At 40.8% G+C, this 24731-nt stretch overlaps 1 protein-coding gene across 5 annotated transcripts in view; it reads right to left on the reverse strand.

Moving 5' to 3' along the window:
• PACSIN2 (protein kinase C and casein kinase substrate in neurons 2) overlaps nucleotides 1–19603 on the reverse strand; it is a 105111-nt gene extending 85508 nt beyond the window's left edge. For 2 of the 5 annotated variants that reach the window (XM_080615574.1, XM_080615579.1), the window contains exons 1-2: nucleotides 19463–19590; nucleotides 18490–18718 (exon numbers count right to left, since the gene is read on the reverse strand). The gene's annotated coding sequence lies outside the window, so the exon portion shown is untranslated. Of the gene's footprint in view, nucleotides 1–18489; nucleotides 18719–19124; nucleotides 19217–19462 lie in introns of those variants that run through there. The other 3 variants (XM_080615575.1, XM_080615580.1, XM_080615577.1) reach the window with 2 other exon arrangements.
• Nucleotides 19604–24731: the final 5128 nt, after the last annotated feature.

Consider the following 24731-nt stretch of genomic DNA (forward strand, 5'->3'; position numbering starts at 1 on the left):
TTTAGCTCTCTCTCAAGATTAGAGTCTGAAAAACCCTAGTGTCAAAAATTCAAACATACAAGACTACTTTTTAAAATATATACAGTCCAGATTCGAAGCGGATCCAAGTGTTGAAGCCCCGTTAGTAAAAGCAGATAATACACAAATTACTTTTTCCATCATACATGCTCCTGAGTAACTTCAGCATTTTAAATGGTTCCACAATGATTCTTAAAACCAGAATCAATTGCTACTAAACGTAAAATTATACACTTTTTTTGCTTTATGAATTAACTTAATCAAAATTCATATGTCAGTAACCTCTACACTCACAAACTAGTGGTATCCTAATAATCGTAACAGCTGAGAAAAGAAGGCACCAGCAGCTTCAGAATAAAGTGATCAAATTTCTTAAGCTATTTCATCTACTGCAAATCAGTCTACACATTGTAATCAAACTCAAAACCTGCATAACACTAGACTCCAGAAAGTCTGGAGTCATTACATTCAAATGCAACATCCCATCTTCAATTAAAACAGAATTCAATTGCTATTTTTGCATGATGCATCGTAACATGAAGCAATCAAAACAGAAAAGGTTAGTATCATGGAATAAAATCATTCTGGAATTAAAATATCAAACTTGCATACACAGAGAAAGAATGGCTAAGTGAAACCTCCAAAATGTACTTCGTGCATAAACCATATGACTTACATGCACACACATAGAGAAAACCAGTCAGGAATGGAAAATTATTCTCCTCAGAACTACAGAGTTTTTGTGCCATTAGCCTAAAGCTACATTTAACACATTGGGAATTTCCAGCAGTCATAAAAGGTGCCACCAGGGTCCACCTTCAACTCAAGATTTTACTAACTAGCTAGTGCTCTTGTGCTTATGAATTCAGCTTGAACGTCTGAATAGATTACATACCACATTTGTCTTTCAAGATTTGAATGCACTGTAGTTGAGCCGACAGCTGAGATGGCATCACCATGTTTATTTCAAAGCTTTGGGATGGGGCAAGGGGACAATGACATTCAGACAGAACTGCAACATGACACAACAAAGGCAGGGCTCTGTGTCACTGGTCACACTAATATCTCAGCTAGAGTTCTAGAATAGTTTGTGGTTACTGAAATGAGTCACCTGTCTACATACGACTACGTTTACAAAGCTGTATCTCCATATGGCTCATCACTTAAGAGGCTGAGCAGCAAAGGAATCAAAAAAGAATTGAATGGTTCAACAGCTGAAACAGCTGCAAGTTGAAAGCTTCAATTAAGCAGAAATGCCTTAAAGGTGTCACTAGAAATAAGATTTCCATTTGACCAAATATTCCCCAAGAATAAAAAAAGCAAGCTATGTGCTTACTCAATGAATAATAAATTTCACATTTAACTATCATTACCATATGGTAGTGAGAAGAATGAAAGAGGTATATAGAATTAAAAGATACTGCAGAAAAAAGGTTAGACAAGACAGTGAAGAAAGTGTGACAAGTTTATATACAAAAATGTAATATTTACAAGTAACATATAATGACCTTTTTCATAATCATATTCTTTAGTGTCACAAGTCAAGCCAAGAACTCTTCAGTTGAGAGCACCTGCGAAACAAATACAGGCATTTTCCATTTCTGGGTCTGAAGGCTTAAAGCCTTAATGTAATCATCTTACAGAAGCACCATTAGAAAAAGTAAGCTTGCATCTAGAAAATCTTTCAAAACATCTTCATTTCTTATTTCTGAGCACCATTTTTTTATTTTCATGACTTCAAAACACAATAGCTTTACTGGAGAGGCCGACATTCTCCATGTAGTCCCTAGCATAAATCAGAGGCAAACTGTGATCTACCCAAGTAGCAAAGCATACCAAATCCAGGAGGCTTTATATTGACAAAAGCCCAACTAGACCCAGAGAGCTAATGTCAGTTCAAGTAATAAACAGTACGCATGGTAACAGTCATTCACTGTAAGCTTTCTTGGGAAGGCCAGAAGTTTCTCTAACCCACTAAAATTACAGTAATTACAGCTAGGAGCTCAGTAATATTTGTTTTTAAGACAGGCAGCTCAATAGCTATGAGCCACCATCTCAAGGAACCTTGACACGGCCAAGCCAAGTTTCAGACCACTGTTGCCTTAAAGAGCAATCAACCGTCCTGACTTCTAGAGCTTAAGTGTACAAAGCACTCAAAAGAACAAAGTAATTTCAAATGTCTTTTTAAAAAATACTTTGGGGGATGTGTATTTTGATTTACTAAGGTTATTTCAGAACACGCAAAGAAGTGTTTCAGATGTATGCATACTTTAAAGAAAAAGAGCACTAAAAAGCAGATGGTGAGTCTAGCTGTAAGGTTTTTCTTGTCATTGAGCACTATTAACCTCTGGTGCAACAACCTGAAAGGTCCACACATACATGCTCCCATAGCAAAGTTTCTTTCTTTCCTTTTGTAAAAAGAAGGCTGCCCTCCCAGCAGAAGCTTGAATATTAATATTTTTTAACTTGAAATTCAATTTATATTGAAAGAACCTGTACACTGCCCATATCTGAAAGATATGCTACACTGAGGCAACGTATCTGTATATCTGATGCATCAGAGCCACCCAAAAAACCAGGTATTATACTTAATTGTATTTTACCATATCTAAAACCCCAGAATTAATAATGTGCTATATAGAGTATTTGAGATTAATAACCTTGATTCCTTAGACAATATGCAATTATTCTGTACCTTGCAATTTATGAAACTGAAAATTAAATTATGTCCAATTCTAACATCTTAAAACAAATTTCCTACCTTTTCCCCTTGTAACTGCTAAAACCAAGTTAAATTTAAATAAATTAAATAAAAAGGTATTAGGAAGAAATTCTTCACTATGAGGGCGGTGAAGCACTGGAACAGGTTGCCCTGAGAAACGGCAGATGTCCCATTCCGGGCAGTGTTGAAAGGCCAGGTTGGATGTGGCTTTGAGCAACCTGGTCTAATGGAAGGTGTCCCTGCCCGTGGCAGGGGGTTGGAACTAGATGGCCTTTTAAGGTTCCTTCCAACCCAAACCATTCTGTGATTCTATGAAATATTCAGTCATCTCATAGGAAGAAAATGTTTTATTACTTAGTTTGCATTTGCCACACTACCTTAAAAAGCCTATAATTTCAACACAAAACAACAATTTGAGAGAAAGGCAGCTAATGTTTATTGATCCCTTCATGGACTGGTGGCTGCTCACTTAAGCATTGGAAACACCTTGCTCCATTTGACTCAGACAATCAGTGAGCCACTTAACCATGACAGAGAACAATCTACCAGACATTGTTTTTAAATAGGAAAGAAATCTTCTTCCTTTCAGCTTCCCAGAAAATCAAGGTAAGGTATGTACACATTTTTAATGCCAGATTTTAATAGGAAGTCACTACAATAATTGAGTAGATTGGCACCAGATGAGGATTATAGTAAGGGTCCGAAGGATCCTGAAAACAAGACCAAATTGAGGAGGCTGGACTACTCAATATGTCAAATAGGTCTTCAAAGAGAGTTCAACAGCCACACTTCGCTACAGTAATCAATTCCCATAAAAAATACTTCAGCTGAGTATTTGTCAATTTATAATGATCACAGAAATTACATAACAGCCCAGGTTAGAAGGAACCTCAAAAAAACACCAAGTCCAACCTTTCCTGGCAAAGGGAGCCTAGATGAGATCGTCTAGCACCCTTCCAGTTGCATCTTGAAAATCATAGAATCGTAGAATAGTTCGGGCTGGAAAGGCCCTTAAGATCATCTAGTTCCAACCCCCCTGCCATGGGCAGGGACACCTCACACTAAACCATGCCACCCAAGGCTCTGTCCAACTTGGCCGTGAACACCACCAGGGATGGAGCATTCACAACTTCCTTGGGCGACCCATTCCAGTGCCTCACCACCCTTACAGTAAAGAATTTCTTCCTTACATCCAATCTAAATTTCCCCTGTTTAAGTTTGAACCCATTACCCCTTGTCCTATAACTACAGTCCCTAGTGAAAAGCCCCTCTCCAGCATCCTTATAGGCCCCCTTCAGATACTGGAAGGCTGCTCTGAGGTCTCCACGCAGCCTTCTCTTCTCCAGGCTGAATGGCCCCAACTTTCTCAGCCTATCTTCATACGGAGGGTGCTCCAGTCCCCTGATCGTCTTCATGGCCCTCCTCTGGACTTGTTCCAACAGTTCCATGTCCTTTTTACATTGAGGACACCAGAACTGCACACAATACTCCAAGTGAGGTCTCACGAGAGCAGAGTAGAGGGGCAGGATCACCTCCTTCGACCTGCTGGTCACGCTCCTCTTGATGCAGCCCAGGATACGGTTGTTTTCTGGGCTGTGAGCACACACTGAAGCTGGCTCATGCTCAGTTTCTCATTGATCAACACCCCCAAGACCTTCTCTGCAGGGCTGCTCTGAATCCCTTCTCTGCCCAACCTGTAGCTGTGCCTGGGATTGCTCCGACTCAGGTGTAGGACCTTGCACTTGGCATGGTTAAACTTCATAAGGTTGGCATCAGCCCACCTCACAAGCATGTCAAGGTCCCTCTGGATGGTATCCCTTCCCTCCAGCGTACCAACCGAACCACACAGCTTGGTGTCATGGGCAAACTTGCTGAGGGCGCACTCAATCCCACTGTCCATGTCACTGACGAAGATGTTGAACAAGACAGGTCCCAACACCAATCCCTGAGGGACACCACTTGTTACTGGTCTCCAGTCGGACATAGAGCCATTGACCACAACTCTTTGCGTGCGGCCATCCAGCCAGTTCTTCATCCACCGAGTGGTCCACCCATCAAATTGATGTCTCTCCAATTTAGAGACAAGGATGTCGTGTGGGACAGTGTCGCACACTCTGCACAAGTCCAGGTAGATGACATCAACTGCTCTACCCCTGTCCATCAGTTTCGTAGCCTCATCATAGAAGGCCACCAAATTGGTCAGGCAGGATTTCCCCTTAGTGAAGCCATGCTGGCTGTCACCAACCACCTTGTTGTTTTTCATGTGCCTTAGCATGCCTTCCAGGAGAATCTGCTCCAAGAGTTTGCCAGGCACAGAGGTGAGACTGACTGGTCTGTAGTTCCCTGGGTCATCCATTTTCCCCTTCTTGAAAATAGAATTATATTTCCCTTTTTCCAGTCGTCGGGAAAATCTTGTGATGGGAACTCTATAATCATCTATCAATTCACAAGACATCTTCAAACATTCAGCTTCCAAAAGACAAGAACTAAATCAGTCACAACAGCACTGTTCTCACAGCCAGTTACATTTCATTTGTTTGTTTACCTCCTGCGTACACACACAATTGTAGTTCATCTTTCTTTTGTTTTTATGCTAAAGTAGAAGGCTACACAGTTGAACCTTGCAGCCAAAGCCATTAACTAATACCTCAACTATGAATTTTACTACTTGAAGAAAAATGTCACAGTAACATAACATTTTTCTGGTACAACACAGAAAATGTAAACTGTACCCAATTCATGTAATGATACAGGTTTTCCTTTATAGTCCATTTTGTATAATGTAAATTGCAAATAAACAAGTAACTAACACTTTTAAAGAACATTCATATGGTAAACACGTATCACAGTATGCTAGAGATTGGAAGGGACCTCAAAAGATCATCTAGTCCAATCCCCCTGCCAGAGCAGGAACACCTACGTAAGGTTACACAGGAATGTGTCCAGGCGGGTTTTGAATGTCTCCAGAGAAGGAGACTCTACAACCCCCCTGGGCAGCCTGTTCCAGTGTTCCGTCACCCTCACTGAGAAGAAGTTTCTTCTCAAGTTTAAGTGGAACCTCTTGTGTTCCAGTTTGTACCCATTACCCCTTGTCCTATCATTGTTTGCCACTGAGAAGAGCCTGGCTCCATCCTCGTGACACTCACCCTTTATTAGACCGCCTTTTCCTATGTGACCTTGTAGTCTGGCCTTGCACCACATCCTCACCTACCTCTCCATCAAGATCCAGGGCCCCAAACCTATTACGGAGGGGCACCTGGGGAAGCAGGGCAGGAAGGGAGGAGGGTTGCCCATGACTCCGAACTGGAACTCGCTTCCAGCCCTCATCGTCTTTTTGGTCCCCTACCTCTGCGTGACAGCTACAGGGCAGGGGCTGTCTCGGGCCATCCCCCTCTGTCTGTGAGGGCAGGGGGTCCATCCCCTTGTGGGGGGTATCTCCCTGGAACCATTCCGGCCGGCATGCCAGGGAGTTACTCCACCAGTCGATCTCCCTTTCACACTCCCTGATGGTCCTCAGCGTCTCGACCTCCTCTTTAAGTTCTGCCACCAATCTAAGCAGATCTTCTACCTGCTCACACCTCACACAGGGGGAATGCTGGCCTCCCTCCCTCGGCAGCAGCAGGCTCTGGCACTCCCTGCAGCCAGAGACCTGAACAGCCACAGTTTGGGACGGGGCCTCTGAGTTGCTACAGTCTCCTTACTGCAAGCTCTCCTTCTGGAGGCGACCATATTGGTCAGCAGTCTGGGACACCAGCAACAGAGTCCGCAACACGACCTGCTTGTTCCTCCCTGCGCCCGGTGGGCAGTGAGGTCGCTGCCCTCCCAAAGGCTCTTTCAAGGCAAGGGGCAGGGGTGCGGTCGCCGTTACCGCGGGAACGCCCCCTGCCACGTCAGCCGCTCTCTCGCAAGGGCTGCTGGGGCTTCGGGGATCGGGAGATGTCGGGAATCGCGATGTCTCTGCGCTGTCCCCTCTGATTTTCCTAATCTCTTCTGAACCTCACGGTCACTGAAGCGTGTCGGCTCCGGCTCTAGCTGGGCTAGCTCCGATCAGCTGACTGACGTATTCAACAAAACAATTTTTGTCCTGAGCTTGTTATGTCTTGGTAGAACTGATTCTTATCATATGAATATACTTTCATTGTAACATCCATTGGCATGAGGTTTGTTCTTTTTATTACCCCCCTCAGGATTCGCATTGTTATTTCATATTATTCTCACACAATTATTATTCAATTATCTGATCTTGTGCTTAATCATAGGCAATCCAATATTACAATTCTCAATGCAAATCACAAGAATGCAAAGAGAGTCCATAATGATCAATTCCCAACTACATTCCAAAAAGACAAAGCTCTAAACCCCAAATATTTCAGTTTTGGATTTCTACCACTTGCATCCAAAACTCCTTTCAAATGAAGGCAGCTATTCTTTCAGAAATGTTTATGTGTTTATTCTCATTTTTAAACAAATTAAAGAATTCTAATGACATCAAACCAGTCTGAGCCTAGCCAGTATTTTGTTACAATACAGTATCCACCGGTGGGTTCAGCTTTGAAGGCCTTTTGTAAAAGAAGCTGCAGCAGTTAACACAAAAATCTTCTGTTGCTCTTCATTCTCAGGCTCTGAATAACAATGCCTGGCACTAACTGGAACAATTTTGAATTGCAACAGAAGTGCTGTTATGCGATACCAGAAAGGGGGTTTTCTAAGTTCTCCCTGGTTGCTTGTATATATCCCTGCTGTACTAATCAAATAAAGAAATTACTAAAGATAGCCTTTTCAACCTAAAACTAGTGCAAAGAAGGCCATTCAAATGGATTTAGTGCTGACTCACAGCTAGGACTAAATCCTAGCAAAACTAACACTGAAATTAGTTTTACTAACTGTACATGATACCAACTGACAGACACAAAACGCAACACCACTGTCCATTTCTAGTTTCTGGGAAAGGTGAAAGTCAACAGAGACTAGCACCAATATAAGTAAAATAGGTAGAAAGGTACAAATCCAGCACTTTTGCCTATAAAGGCACTGAAACCCTATCCAAATTCTGAAAAACACTAAACTCATCTTTTACTGTCCTCTAGCTAGCGTATTTCAGTAGTAATATTCCAATAATTTATTCAACAATTTCAGGATCTGGATGCAAGTTACTATCTGAATTCATTTAGCTTAACACCTTAATTCTATATCAAGTTTTAAATTCTAGACAAAATCAGAAGAAACCCAATAACAAATAAAGCAGATTTTCAAGTCGGTAACTTCTCACTTGCTTCAATATTTGAGTTTCAGCAGGCTAGCTTCAGACAAAACTTTACATTGTTTCATTTCCATTTTATGCATTAGACTAGGTATGCCAAATCCCTACTTGTACGTGTCTTTCACCCAAGATGGTGATTTTTCTTTCCACCCCCTTAAAAGAGAAAAACTTTACTAAAGAAAGTTGGACAACTCCAAAACAAGATTTAAAAATGTCTTTTTTAAGCTTACGTAGTTAAGATTTCCCACATCCCTTTCAGTATTCACAGCTAAGCAGAGCAGTTAAGCACTTGAAATTGGGTGATGGAAAAGTTAGATGGAAGACATGACTTGCATTCCTTCCTCTTAGGGCAGATACTATAGCCAGATTGAGATTTTTCGCAGTACTCCAAATTTAAAACTTGCACGCTGACTCTGATGTAAATGACTAGGTGCAATATGCTACTCTTTGCATATCCCAATAATTCTCATGACCCAACACAGCCGCATAACTAGATAAAGTAGCTCAAATTTAATTCATTCTGGAAAACAGACCCATGCTTTAAAGAACACTGCAGAGATTCCCGGAGAAACAAATTCAGGCACACGCACCCTCTTATTATATAAATAAACAGGACAGGCAGCAACTAACCCTCAATGGGTATGAGCTAGTGCTCCTTGTTCAGAAATTTTAGACTATTGGTAAATAATGAATATAGCCTTTAATAGTACAACAGTGACAAAGCAATTGAACAATAGCTGCAAGTTTTACATTGTTTATTTCTGCCCATTTGGGGGGCTAAACACTGCCCAAATCAATTGCTATTGCATTATAAAGGGTTTCACAAGATTTTTATAAAAGCCTTTTTTTTCCTGAAATGAGATTACAGAACTTTGTTCTCTGTTTGCTGCAATAAAAATTGATTCATGTGACTTTTTTTTATTGACAAATTCAAAGCACATACTTATAAAAGCATGTTTATAAGATCTTCAACTTTAAAGAGCCAATTTGTACAACAGCTTTTCAGATTATTTTTCCTACCTAATAAATTGCATTCCAAATGCAATACACTAGCCAAATCAGACACCAACACATCCCTGAAAATTAGAAATCTCATAGAAACTTTATAAACTTCACAGCTGAGCTACTAACATAATTCACAACATCCTCAAGAGATATGACACTGGGACAGCAGTACTCATGAAAAAAAATGTAGTATTTTATCTATAGGTATGAAATGAGAAATAAACACTGCACATGCAAAAAAACCCCAATGCATTAAATGTGCACAATGAAAATACATTTTGGTGTACTTGAAGACATCAAATCTGCTCAACTCTCTCTGTATTTCCTTGTTATGCAGTAAGATCTCTTGGAAACAGCATAAAATCTGCTAAAATTATTACTGTAAAACTAGTAATTTTGGTCAGCAATACACTGGTAAGCATTATGTGCTAAATTTAGCACAGTTTGTCCTTAATTAAACAAAGTGTTTCTGCTATACCTAGTAACATGTAGAAGCACATGTGCTTCCTATCTAGCCTCTAAAGCAAGAAAGGAAAGGAGGGAAAAGGCAGAAGTATCAGATCTCCAATCGCACTTCTAGTTTCTCTACAGGGCTAGTGAAAAATCTAAGCCAATGGATGTTTCGAGAAAGTGAGACTATTTTATTAGACTGATAAAAATCTAAACCAAATAAGCTATACATTGTCTTGCATAACCTAAAATAAATGCAGAATTAATGCATGATATTTGTTTTATCTATTTGCACGTATCAGTCACTGAACTGCTTGTTACTAATGTACAATGACTAAAATTGCACAGCACAGATTTCACTCATGATACCCATAGAACTCACAGGATTTATGTTCTACCAGAAACGATGCAACAGCCTGATCTAAACCAAGTGCTAAAAATAATTAAATACAGATGAGACCCACATATTGTTGTCTGATACAGGGATACTACAAGCCAAAGCAGAAGCAGCTGCTAATATGGACAACAGATTACTTAGCCAAATTGAAACCAATTTTAAGATCAAATCTAATTCACCCTACTTTAGGGTTTCACCTTTAAAACTGTAGAGATTGACCTTTCATCTCCCTAAATTTGTGTTTAGGAACATAAATAGCAGATTTGGTCCTACCTCAATGAACAGACAAGATATTCATGATATCCAGTGAATGATCTTTCACCTTTCCCAGTGCAGAGAACAATCAAAAAAAAGCAAAACAAAGCACAAAGTGTTATCCAATACTGCTCAGTCTGCTTCCTTGGGAAGATGTTCTCTGCTGGTCAATTTGTGTATCTATGCACCTCCTCCAAAAAAAAACCCATCAGGTGGAACAGTGCTTTGCTGAGAATAGCCAAGGCAGCAGATTGGGCACTATCACAGAACAAAAGTAACAGGAAAATCCAACTAATTCTGGTCAATTATATTTGTGGAATAAGAAAGCCAACCAAATAAAAATCACAAACAAACAAAAGGTTACAATAAGGTAGGTAAGCAGTTTCACTTGATTATTTCCACAAGATTGCATCCAGTTTGGAAATTAAATATTGAGTTGGAATTCAAAGCTAGTTCTTCAAAACCTGTTTGAACAATAAAGTGTTAACAGATTAAGCCTTCTGCTAGGAATTTAAAAAAAATATTTAGCATTCACTTTTTTTATAAATACATTATTTCATTACACAAGAATATATATCAGCACTACACGTTAGAAGTACACATAAAAGTTACTTACACATGAGTATTCTAGAAGCCAAAAAGCAAAGACTTTTAGCTCCTTTCTACTTGGAACCTGTTCAACTTCGAGAAGTATTTCAATTCTGTCTTTCAATTCAAGAAAGCAGCACATTTACCTCTAAATTTATTAATTTAAGATAATTCGATACTTATTACTCACTCAGCCATGCATTTAAAATTGGTAAAAATTGAGAAACATAACTGTAATCACATCTTCAATACCCTTAACAGTTTAAAGATAGTAAGTCTAGGCAACAAGCATTAAATCTTTCTCAGTTGTATTTCAGCAGCTCATGTAGCACAGCTTCAGCTGCAAGGATGAGCAACACTGTTCCATTTATATACACTACATCTTCCTTACTTTATTACGTCTGCCCATTTTTGGCATACATGGGATTATAAAAGCACTTATACAAAGACTTACTTATATTCAATATTCACTTTACAGCCTAACTTTATAGAAATTATTCACTGTATTGCTCATCTCAGTACCTTGCCTGATCACTTTATTACAGTACAAACTTGTTCTTTCTATTGACGAGGTTGATTTGGTCTTCTCCCACATGCCCAGTCACTCCTCCTGACCTATGCCTTTGACTATATTCAGGAAGCCAGGTGCTAAGCTTTATCCAGCTGAAAATTACTCTGTCAAAAAATAAGAAGCTTCTTGCTGGACCAAGGAACCAACTCTGGTCACAGCACAGCCACATAGAGAGAGCCAACACACAGCAAGCAGCAAGAACAAATAGCAGGGCATCAGGGAAACAACCTGACTTCCTGTTTTAGGAGCAACACAGACCGTACTGGTTTTGAAGCTCCTTGCTTCATCACTGTGAGTAGAAATGGCAACAAGCTTCTGAGCTATTTTAACAAACAGCAAGATGTTATGCCAACAAAAAGAATAACAAGTATACATACAACACAAAATCTGAGACCCTGAAAGTCAAGGAAAAATATATTTTCATTGTTTATGTGGAAGTGGTATGCACACAAGAGATAAGATGTTTGCATTTGGGAACATAAATTAAGCCCATTTAATATCACTGAAACCTCACTGTACAAGTCACATGGCTGAACAGCATGTAAGTGGTTATAATAGGCAGGTAGAGAGGATTAAGTGGTCAAGAAAGGAGTGGTGACACTCCTGCAATAATATTCATTAGTTGTTTGAATTATTAACAACTTTAATTAATACTAACACTCCAGATATTCTAGAGTATCTTTCAATAGCTCATGAACCCCATGGGAACTAACTGATATCTACTGGAGATCACCAGAGCACACTAAATAACACAACACAGTCAGCTCCTTCTGCAGCAAGCTGCTGTGTGAAGGAAAATGCCACATTACTGTGGAGCCCTTTGGTCCCACCGACATATGATCTGTGTTTCACTTTTGCAATACTAAAATTGGCATGGCACTTAAAAAACACTACAGGTGACAATGTCCTAACCCAAAGAGCATGTTGAATTCAACACAAAGGAACTCCGTACACCATAACTCAAAAGAAAATGGATTCAGACCTGAAAGAAGTGACTACTTACATACCAGATACCAGATCCGAGTTGACTCTGACCATTTCTGGCTAAAACTGAGAAGACTCAGATTTGTGAATCTGATAAAATAATACTACTTCGCCATGCAAGAATCACAGGGAATCACACAAGATTTTTTAACAGCTGTCCCCAAAGCCACATTAGAAGGAAAAAAAAACCCCAACCAAAACACTGTGGCTACAGAACTAGCTATAACTGAAGTGGAAAACAGGGGAAGTCCATGGTAACAAATGTAACAAAAGCTAGCTATCAGGGTTGCGGTGGACCCTACATCCATTCTTTCTAAATGGGAAGTTTCTAGATGGGAACAGGGATTCATTCACAGAAGTCCCATGGCTTGTCCTTTTCTGATAAGGCAAGGTCATTACAAATAGTTACTTTCTGGATTAAAATCTATTAATCATTCTTTTGCATTTGTACTGCGTACTATTAGCAACTGGATAATCAAACTACTTCAACATTAAGAGCAGCAGCAGTTTAAAAACTGTTTATATTAAATCACCTCTTTAGATGTCTATAGAACATTAATGTGTTATCTACAGATTAAAAAGTACTTATTCATTAAAGCCATTCCAAAACATGCTTCTGAGGAGCCCACGCTGGAGCACATTTGCCTGCAAGACTTGCAACCCTGCGAGGGACCCATGCTGGAGCAGTATGTGAAGAGCTATAGCCTGTGGGAAGGACTCATGCTGGAGAAGTTCATGGTGGACTGTCTCCTGTGGAAATGACCCCATGCTGGAGCAGGGCAAGACTGTGAGGAGGAAGGACCAGCAGAGACTACTGCAACCCCCATTCTCTGACCCCTGCACTGCCCAGGGAGAGGAGATAAAAGAAAAATTGAAAGTGAGGTTGAGCCTGGGAAGATGAGAGAGGTGGGTGGAAGATGTTTCAAGATTTGGTGTTATTTCTCATCACTCTACAGTGATTTGATTGGCAATAAATTAATTTCCCCAGGTCAAGTCTGTTTTGCCTTTGACAGTAACTGATGAGTGATCTCTCCCTGTCATTATCTCAACCCATAAGCCTTTCATTACATTTTCTCTCCTCTGTCCAGCGGAGGACGGGAGAGTGACAGAGCAGCTTTGGTGGGCACCTAGCATCCAGCCATGGTCAACCACCACAAGCCATCAATGATACAGTAACACTATGCAACTTGTTTCACTAGTTCACTTGTTTCCACCTAGGACTCTGTTCCTCAAGACAGCATGAAAATTGCTTTGGGAAGTGGCACTATGTATTGGTTGATCATATTTTATCCATGTGTGCTGGTTGTTCCTACTTTCAAATGAACCAGCTCTGCTTTACTTAAACTGTCTTTATCTCAACCCACAAGCTTTTTCACTTTTTCTCTTCCAATTGTCTCTCCATCCCAGGGGGGAGAAGAGTGAGCGGCTGTGATGTGCACACTTGTTGGTAGTGGCCTACCATAATAGTAGAACTAATCAATGACATGGCAATACTCTCAGTTGTGGGCATAAGAGTTTCCAAGAAATTTAATTGCCAAAAAGATGAACAGCTAGCCACTCAATTTATATCTCACTTTACAAATGACAAGATTGGCAATGTTCTTTATATGAAGCTCTCCACTAACACAAAAATTAAAGATAAGTTGTTGAAAGGACACGGTTACCCAGTTTCAGCTCTCACACTTAAAACAGAGCTCACATTTTGGAAGGGAACCATCACCTCAACCCAGCAAGAATTTGGGAGAACCACCTTCAGCTAAGTTTGCCCTAGAGATTAACCACGCTGTTCAAGATAAGCACAATTGTATGTTGACCGGGTATTAGACTGGCTGTATTATTTCAGGTAAATGACATATATATATATATATGTCTTATATATATATACACACACACACATATATATACACGTCTCTTTGTCATAGATTCATCATTTCTCCTGACAAGAAACCAGCACTATTCCACTCTGCAGTGATCCAAGTATCTGCCAAGGAAAGCTTCTTTAATGGAGAGGATCAGAAGTGTAAGTTAAGCCAAAAAGATGCTCCGTTAGTCCTGTGACTCATGGCAGATCATTTATTGAAATCTGTACTTCACATTACCCCTTTTAAGAAGGGCATATTAAGCATACTCACCCTGCACCCTTTACTTGACCTATGAAGTCAGAAATTAATAAAAAATAAGTAACACATAAACTTAAAAGAATAGCAAAGTATGCCTACACAGATGAAGTATGCATCTGCCACTGAGAACAAACAGACTTCTTACTTTAAGGTTCATCTACCATTACAGTGCTAAGTAAGAAGTTCCATGCAGGCTGGTGTTGGAATCGAGAACCCCTGGCTATGCTCAGAAAGCACAGCTTGAGATGTCACGTTCAAGAACTCTTCTGGTCCTCTCAGAGCTCAGTCAATACACACCTTTTGTTATTACAATCACCAGCTGGCAGTGCATCAGGCTGTCCCTGCCCATGGCAGGGGGGTTGGAGCTAGATGATCTCAAGGTCCCTTCCAACCCTAACTATTCTATGATTCTATGATATATGGAGGAGATTAACATATTATCATACATAAAAATCAGATTTATAAGTCCTATTTGTGGTACTCATAAACAAAGCCATAATAATAAGAAGACAGAAAGAAAGATCACACTTCTGCAAAACGACACTTCCCAGTGAAGATTACAGAATACCACCATCATCCAGTTTTAATATTAGTAAACAACCCGCTACTTTATAATCAAAAGCTAAGAGATTGCAAGTGCATCACGATTCTGTGATACATAAATCACAACAGGCATAAGAAGATATTTAAAACACATACTTGTGAACTCCTGAGTCACAGTGTCACTTAAAATTTTCATGGCACCCATTCCCAGGGCATCTACTATGTCACATCTATATGTTTATGAGAAAAGATTACGTAAAATACAGCCTTTTTTGGCTTCAGTAAAACTGTTTGAAATAAATGTTTAACAACATGATTTGACATGCTGTTCTTCACCATTTTTGCTGTTACATTGTACTCTGGTTTGTTATCCACTGGTCTAGAGTACATGATAAAAGGCAAAGAAGCTTGATTAAAATTTTAGGTCTGTAGATGCCTTGGAATTAACTCTTACCTTAAAGCAGAGACCTACACAAGCAAAAAGTGTTAATAACATGCATTGGCCCAAAACCAAACAACGTGAGATACAGGTTTCCAACACTATCAAAATATTTACAATGTGTTGCATAAGCCAGAAGAGTTTTTAAACATTTGCATATTCTAAAATGTTGAACCAGATCTCATCACTTAAAGCCTTCAGGTACTTTTTTTTAGTTTTGCTTCAAAGCTCATTACAGTGTAGCACTACAATACCCATACTTGCTCTATCCCTATTTACCAATTAGGGCTGGGAACCTTCTCAAATATTGACACATCCTGTCCACCAAGATTCACAGGGCTCTACCAATGCATAACTGTTCACAGTGGCTCCAGCAGAATCACGCACAGCACGCATCAAAGCAAATTCTAGACCAACACCATTAAAGGAAATTTTGGCTGTTCCCTTCCCCCAGGGAAGGTACCTTGCAGAACAGCATACAAAGGAACAACATTCACGTCTTGTGACAAACTCAACTATGATTACAGACTGTGAACCAACCCAGGATACAACAGCCTTTTTACTATCAACTTCAGGTTATTCGCTTCATCCTCAGTGAGCCAACTAGCCAAGTAACATTCATATTAAGTACACCATTTTATTCAACCACAGACTGAATACTTAGCTCGGTTTGTCTCAGTACAGTTACATCATTGTTATTTCCCGCTTTCTTCCTTTTAATGCCCTGAGAACAATTCATCATTACATTAAGGCAAGCTAAAAAACAGTAACTAGGTTTAGTTGAAAGGAACGACACTTCTTTAAGTTTTATGGATTAAGACAGAATTTGAATTAAATCCTATGTTACAAAAAAGTTGTTTGTCTCACAGACTAGTCTTCAAGCATTAGAGACTTCTTTCCAGGTCTCAGTCTCAAGTCATTAGACTTTAGAATTTCTTCTATAAAGCAGAGATCCTAAGAACCAACAAAACACTACTCCAATGTATTAGCTTATATGCATGTTTAAACAGATCTATTAAAAAAAAACCCTTCAATTTGCGCCTACAATCCTCCTGGCTTATTGTATGCGCAGATGCAACTCTTTCCAGGACCTGCTACTCCCATATTGAGAAAACCATATATCACCTCAGAAGCAGTAAGCTACCTTTTAGCTGATTTGTTTTACTCCCACAGATTCACAGAAGCACAGACAATTTTTGACTAGCAGCACTGCTAAGCATTTTATCCTTTGCCATTCCTGTGACAAACATAAACATTTTTTGTCCTGCATTTACAGGCTACCAGTTGAAGTCACAGTAACCTTTAGGCTCATTTTAACCATAATCAGGAAAGCACAGAATTGACATAAGGACATCTTTAACCAAGTAGTTCACTCAGCTGCAGAGAAGGAAAAGGTACCCATATGCTGGATGCACAGAGCATGAGAACAAAACTTCCCGTGCCTATCACTAAATCATCCAAACATGTCACCTGGTAAAAACAACAGACCCACAATCCTGATTTTGAGACCAACATTCAAGTATCCTGATAGATCAAAAGAAAGCAGACATTTACTCATCAGAAATACATCTAGGCATTTTCTGAAATTATTACCTACAAACATTCACAGATCAAAATGTTGCGCAGAATACCACCACCCAGTCAGAAAGCCATGCTACTGTAATGGTATTGAAAATACTAAAGGAATAAAACAGAAAAATTAGAAAAATACAATTAAATACACACTATAAAGTAAAATCAAGTTTTTGTTACACAGATGACTTGTGGAATACAGAAAATCTCTCATAAACCTACGGCAGTTAAAGAAAAGTTAAAGAATATTTAAGACCATCCACTTAAGATGTATACAGCTGACATCAAGCCCAGCAATCGTAACTGCCATCTAATCTGTCAGCTTGGTATTACCTACTGCAACCACTTGCAGAGCACGCTCTTCAAAATGAGAGAAAACAAACAAAAAAATCAGTAAAAAAATAATCCCAAACCAGTTTTGCCTATCAAACACTAATGAACTATTTAATCTCTAACAACAATTGTGCTATGTATCTTCCTGTTAACACTGATATTGTTGCTCGATGTGTGGTATGCAGTTTAACCCCCAGGGCAGTTTTTAATGTTTATTAGACCCTAAGCCAAAGAAACCAACTCTAGAACTGTAAACTATGCACCAAGGGGAGTCTGGAGCCCTTGAACAATAAACAGCCATGCCAAGGTTAACACTACAGAGGACGAGGCAGCACCTGCACTCCTTTCCTGCTTACCGTGCCTAAGCTGTGGTAGAGTATGATCAGAGATCTCTAAAATGTGGCTGCATTGTGCTAATTAGACATGCCCTGTGTGCTAATATCCACTACTGCTTAAGCTGATTCAGTCATAATTGGCAGAATGTAACCCTATTATTTTTGAAGGCAAATTGCAAGTCTGACAAACTGTGATTTCAGGAAGATATACAGAAAGAGCAAGCACATTAGCCTTCGGTGCTGAAAACCTTAATAGTCAAAAACACAATTAAGAAGTTTTGCTCAAACTGTTTCAGTTGCCTCTAAAGCCAAAATATAAGTCTTCCCCCTGCCTAATAAAGCAATGAAGCAATATTTCTCTACTAGTCTTATCAGACATATAAGAATGATCCTTTTGTTGCACTGAAAACAGAATGAAAACTCCATCACTTACATAACACAGTCTTTGATATGACTACTATAATAATGCACTGTTAATGGTTTTTACCCTTCCAAATAGGAGGAAAGGTTTTGTCTTTAGAGAAGGCTAAACAAACTCTGGACTTAAATCCAAATTAGCAGAAGGGAAAAAAATCCCTCTCTTCCCCATAACAAGAGAAAACAGTCTTATGGCAACCTTTCAAGCAGTCTGTTGTAAGGTCACACAGTGCAACAGAAGAAAACAAAAGTATTTAGCACATCCAAAGGCTCAGTTTTTACTCTGGTCTGCGTCACGTACAAACGATCAAACTTACCGAAATAGGTAAAGGAAACATGAGCAATGGTGTACTTGTTATCCTAACTAATCTGTGGTTTTGATCAAAAACAGCTACCAAGAAAACCAAACATTTAAAACTGCAAGATTATGTTTCATTTTCAAACGTTCAGTTTACAAAGGACAGCATATGGCACTCGCACCTTTCTGGCTTCCTTCACTGTTAGGACACAGGGATAGAAGGCTCAGAAGACCAAGCCTATCAGCTTCTGAGTCACTCCAACCCGAGACAGCCGGGCGGCTGGGAAAGATGGATGCAGCAAGCCAGGCAGACACTGTAGATACCCAGTCTTTCTTGAACCAGGTAGCCTCGATGCACATAAAGAAACTTCTGTCTCTCACACAGACGTTACTTTGGGAGATGAGGAGATTCTTTCCGTGAGCCAAAAAAGGGAAAGTTAAGAGAGAAGGCAGCAATGGCAAAACCAACAAGCCTGACTTAGCTGGATCGTTACTGGTTCTCGGGAGGCTGTTAGCTGCTTAAAACCTCACTCTCCCCCATAGAAACACCTCCTCCCACCAAACCAGCATCGTTACCTACCATCATCCCGGACGCCGAGATTTCAAAACCGGGAAGAAAAACCCAACCGCTCAATTTTAGGCCTCCCTCCCCTCCCGCCCCACAACCAAAGCCGTAGCCACCACCGAGTGGGTCACTGAATAGCGAGCAGCGCTCTTCCCCCCAACAGGAACCAAGCCTCCCCACAGCCCGTGTCGTCATCCCGCCGAGCCCCAGCCCTGCCCTTCCCCGCCGGCCGCCGTGCAAGGAGACCTTCACCTTCCCCGCGCCCGGGCGGCAGGAAGCCCCGACACCACCGCGGGGCGCACACATTCACCCGTCCGTCGGCTCCCGCTGCCCCTCCGCGCCTCAGCACTGTCACCGCCGAGCCCCCGCCAGCACCCAACAGGGCCTTCCCAGCACGGCACCCGCCCCACGCGGCCTGACCCCGCCATGGGCGAGCCCTGTGGCGAACCCCCTTCTCCGCGCCCGCCGGTGGGATCCCGCCCGCCATTCCGCACTCCCCCGCCAAAGCCTCTGACTGGGACCTAAACCCCAGCCTCCGCCTCAAGACTCTCCTTTAAGGGTAGGGCCCAAGACGACGGCGCCGCCCTCACCTGAAGTGCCGGGATCTGCCCGTTTCCTGTGCCCGGCAGCAGCAGAGGAGAGGGAAGGAGGGGGACGATGAGGCGGCGAAAGAGCCCGGAGGAACGCAAACCGAGCCCCAGCGCCCCACTCTCCGCCGCACCGACTGCCGCCCGCCCCCGCCACCCCTCCGATTGGCGGACGCCCAGCCGAGAGCGAAGCGCAAGCTCCCGCCCCGCCGCCGCCCGTTGGCTCTCCCTGGCTGCCAATTAGCGCCGCTTCCTAGGAGAGGGCTGCAAGAGGCGGCGGAGGCGGTGTGGGGCTGTGCGCGCCCCCGCCGCGAGCTCCCCAACGGCTGACGGCGGCCGCTAGCGCCGGGTGCGCCTAAGGGGGTTACCTCATAGAGGGAACCTTACGAAGGGGCTCGGGCCGCTGCGCCCGCCGGCAGCTGCAGCTGCGGCGTCCAACCCCCGCCTGCCCCCTCCGCCTGCCCGGCAGCTTGTCCGCCCCGACCGACCGGCCTGCCGAGAGGGCAGCAGCTGCGTACGGGTAGATAGGTGTGTACGCGGTCGGAAACCACTGGCGGTAACGCTGCGGAAAAAGGCAGGGCACGACGTGAGTAAAAACATTTGCGTCTGTGTCCCGTTTACACTGCGGCGGACAAATGAAGGGGCAGATTTTGTTTCCCGAAGCGGAATTTGACCGAGTCGATAGATCCCGAAAAGTGACGGGGAGTTTCTAAGGCCCCGAAAGTGGCGAGGGCTTTATTTTCTCTTCTTGTCCCGCGGCAGTAACGCAATGCCCTCTCACATCCCAATGCGGCAGAGAGGGTGCTGCATTTATTACATTTCTCCGCTGGCTGCTCCTGTTCGTCAGCTGGAGAAGCGTCCTGCTGCGGGAGAGGCAGCGCGGGACATGGGGCTTGTCCGTCAGCTGCCCCGGGGACAGGGGTGTCCCAAGGACGGAGCCACCTCTAGAATAACACTGCTGATCTGGTTAAACCTCCGTGTGCGGAGGTACGCGATAACTGAATGCTATCACGGTCAGAACTGTTATTCCAGCCCTGCCCTATCTTTCAAACTCTTTGTTTGCTTTAGAGGACTATTCCAAGTTCCAAGCAGCAGCCATCAGGGTATTTCGTCCCTTCAGCCTTTGACTTCTCCCCCACCAATTTCAGCATTTCCCTCCCATCTGCCCTTCTCATCACCGATCTGCCTCCAGCGTTGTCCCAGAGGACAGCCGGGTTTGAGGACAGCGAGAGCTCTGGGTCATTGGGCAGGGCTGCTAAACAGTCCCGCGAGTGCTTCTCTCTTGGCCGTGTTTCCTATGCAAGTCTGCATAGACGCAGGATAGATGCCAAGTTTTCCTGTACTCTTTCACTAAGTGTGTGACTTATTAACTTAAAGAGTTTTAAGTTCACTGAGAATTTAGATTAGCTCAGTAGGACTGTGAAACAATAGCACTGGGGTAAATTTTACCTTCCAAAGAAATGTCCTTAAAAAAAAAAAAGAAAAAGAAAAGAAAACGATTTGAGCAGGGGTTTGGAGCTAAATGATCTTTAAGGTCCCTTCCAACTCCAACCATTCTGTGATTCTGTCATTCTGTGAATTAACTGCAATTAACATTACTGCAAAATCTGGTCAGGTTGGTAAGCTTTCTAAGCTTTAACATGATGTCTCCCTTCCCTAATCTTCTCTCTCATGTGTTGAAAGTTAAAAGTTCATGTTTGAGAGAGGGAATCTTGGAATTTATTGTTTCTTCGCTCACTTGTGACCACAGACGCGCTTTTGCTTCTACACAGTCTCTCTTATTAAATACGAAATCAAACTTTGCATTTCTTTACAGGAGATTTCAAGTGATACATATATATATAATTGTAAATACAGTCCTTTCTGTATGGACACGAATCAAGCTTCCGTTTTGCCTACAGCATTGTCAAAGCTGGAAATTCTCCCTGCCAGAACACTTAGACTTTCTTAAACCTCAACATCAAAACAGCCATTCATCTCTTTGTATGGTCAAATAATGCTCAAACTTGTTCAAAGACTGAAGAAACAGAACAGGAATTCAGTGTAAATCATAGTGCTCCCTGGTAGAACTAAGTTCACACCGTGATGAAAGGGAATGCCATTTCTGCAGAGGACAGAAGTTCAACCTGCCACCAGTGATGGACTGACACAAAAAAACCCGTAACTATGCCACACAGAGTTCACTGGGTACCACATTGTGCCCCGAAACTCACATCGGTGTGCACATAAACAGTGCCAATATATGCTACCTCCTGTATAAACCAGGGCTCATATTCTTGGCCAGTATTGGGACAATGACTGTAAACAGAGCAAGAGATGTGTGCTCAGGCCCTGAGACTGGTTGCAAAAACTATCAGACTGTATTTACATACATATATTTACTATTACACATATTTTAAAAAAATACGTATACATATAGGTACCACAAATTTAGGTCTCACGTCACAGTGGTGGTGTTTTGAGAGTCCTCTTCATATGAACTTGATCTGGTTCTGCATTCCAGAAGAATGGATGGTGATCAGAAATTAGTAATTTACACAACATTTTGTACTAACATCTAGATTCAGATTTTAGTGCAACTTGAGAAATAAATTGTGTTTTCCAACTTTTCACTTAAGCATCTTTATAAATCTATCACCTTTATAAATGCAATGAAATTATAAAGATTTTATAAATTAAAGATATTATAAAGAAATTAAAAATAAAAAGGTAAGGGAAGAAGTATTAATTGGGGAAAAAATAAAGTTCACCAAAAGCAATTTATATGAACATTTAAATACAATATTTGGGGATTTCTCGAGGCGCCACTTTAGGAAATAGTGTTTTCAAGCTGCTGAATATTCTCTTCTGGTTGCAAGATGTTTCCTATGCTTTTCATACTTAGATGAAGAATGCTTAGATGCCTTTGGAAGACAATAAAGCAATAACAGGTATCAGGATTTTAAAAACACATTTTTAATTGCAAAGTTTTTGCCCCTTTTCCAAGTGTACCATTTGAAAGAATTCAGAAGCAACATTATTAAACTCATCTTGGTCTACTTTCTGTGTGAACACTATTGATCTTTCTGTGAATTACCTCTACACATGAAAGCAGAATTTGTCTGCATTGGGGTTAATACACACCCCAGTGCAGTAATTTGACTTCATTACTTACAGTAACACAATTTAATGTATGTATAAATGTATACAGGCTTGAGGCCACATGCATTGAATAAATACATATATGCACTTGGAAACTGCTTGGGGAAATACACCTCAGTGGTTAATAAAGTGCTATTTTTTTCAATTTCAAAATGTAAATTATTTTTATGCATATTCAAACACTAATTTTTTTCTTGTAGTGAATTAAAAGAGATTAATGGTCCAATTATATCTATCATCAGTCATGCAACCTCCCAGCGTGATGACACTATTTTGATGCCCCAAATAATTTACTGATATAGTGAATCATACTTTATAATATTCATCATTTTGATTTTAGTATTTTTTTCCCTAAATACTAAAATTCAGTTGGTCTCTGAACATTTTCAGTTATGTACAGAATGTGAATGAAGATTCAGAATTCCCAGATTCAGAATACTTGGAAAGATTATCTCAATCTTTTTTCTTAGAAGAAAGGCTACAGTCCTTGCAGCCCTGTTGGTGAGCACTGGATTTAGGCTGTTAGGAACAGGACAGGAAGTTTCTGGGGGAGAAAAAAAAAAAAAAAAGAAATCCTTTTCATTTTTGATAAGTATCCCACGGTTATTTTTACTTTTAATGCAATCTATTTTTAAATATGCTTCTTGTGTCTTCTGCTGTCCTCAGAAATTCCATGTGTCCTTTTAAGCACTAATTCTTTCTCTGTGAAGAAATTCTGTCTCTTGGCTTCTCTCAGTGTAAATTTTACTGGTGTTTCTCGACTCTTGCAATAACACTTCAGCATTCTCTTAAGAACGCTTCTCTCTAGCTAAGACAGCTCGAGTATTAGATATGTATTTATTTATTTACACTTTAAATCTAAATTTAAATCCTAAGCCATATTTTGATTGCAAATTTAATGCCATTAGTGATTATATATGCCAACCAATGACACAGACGTTCAGAATACTAAATTTTGTTCCACTCATATCAATCAGTTTCACTGTTTCACTGCCCAACTTTCACTGGGAAAGAACTTTTTACACATAAGACATGTTCTTGTCTGAAATATCCTTTATTATTGCCTTGTTTTTCACATTAATGTTTTTAATTAGTGTTTCATACTGTCCAAACTTTTCTATTTCACAACAATTGTCTATGATTATCTCAGATGTGAATACCTTTTGTACTTTTTAATAGATGCAAAATTTCAGATTAAGGCACAGAAGTCTCTTTGTAACTGGTAAAGACATCTCTGCGTCATTGTAACAGCTGGGAAAGTTCTGGCTATGGGCTAGCTTCAAGTATGGAGAGTTTCTTCAAGCTCCTTTAAGCTTTGATGGCAACTTTAGAAAAGTATAAAAAAATACAGCCTAGCACAAATAACTTCCTCCTATTCAGTAAAACCAATCAGTTTTTCCAAGATACTCATTTATGTTCCTATTTCCTCTTAATAATCAAATTTTTAACAACATTGTGCCTAAAGTCAGCTTTTCCCAGCTATAAGCATTTAATTTATTTTATGCAGGGAATCCAGGAATTAAATTTTGGTTTTTGTTAAGGAACCCTACAGCTTAGCATAACCAGCTACTGACACTGCTGTTATATCTGATACCTATGCATCAGCAGACATCAAGTCCTTCCCACTGACCTGAAGGTTTGAGGCAGCTATTGTAATAAAGCGGGAACAGAATGCAAGTTCCCTTCTCTTTTTTCCACCTAAGTAAACTGAACAGCAACTACTTCAGAAACAGCACTAGTTTCCAATGACAGAATAAAGCCCTTCCTTTGCTACAGATAAATGAGCTCTGCCTGACATAGTCCTGCATTTCAGTAGCAGAACACATATCTTCTGTGAAATGTCTATTGTTTTGCTAAGTTTATAGCAGGAAGTGAATCAGGAGACAAGGACATTTTAGGTAGAAGTTCTATTGTAAAGCCAACAGCAACAAAGTGGCTTTAGGGATAATACTGTTTCTTTTATACTAATTAAGTTCCTAAAGCCATATAAAGAAGCTATTCTGTGAGAATCTTATTAATTCCTTCCATGTCAAAGAATTAATAGGGAGAAAGGTTAGTGCCCAGGAAGCAAGCCCCACTATTCAACTCTAGCAATAAGCTCCTTCTACACTGATGTCATTATAACAATTCC

Source organism: Psittacula echo (genome assembly GCF_963264785.1).
Source record: "Psittacula echo genome assembly, chromosome: 1".
Taxonomy (NCBI): domain Eukaryota; kingdom Metazoa; phylum Chordata; class Aves; order Psittaciformes; family Psittacidae; genus Psittacula; species Psittacula echo.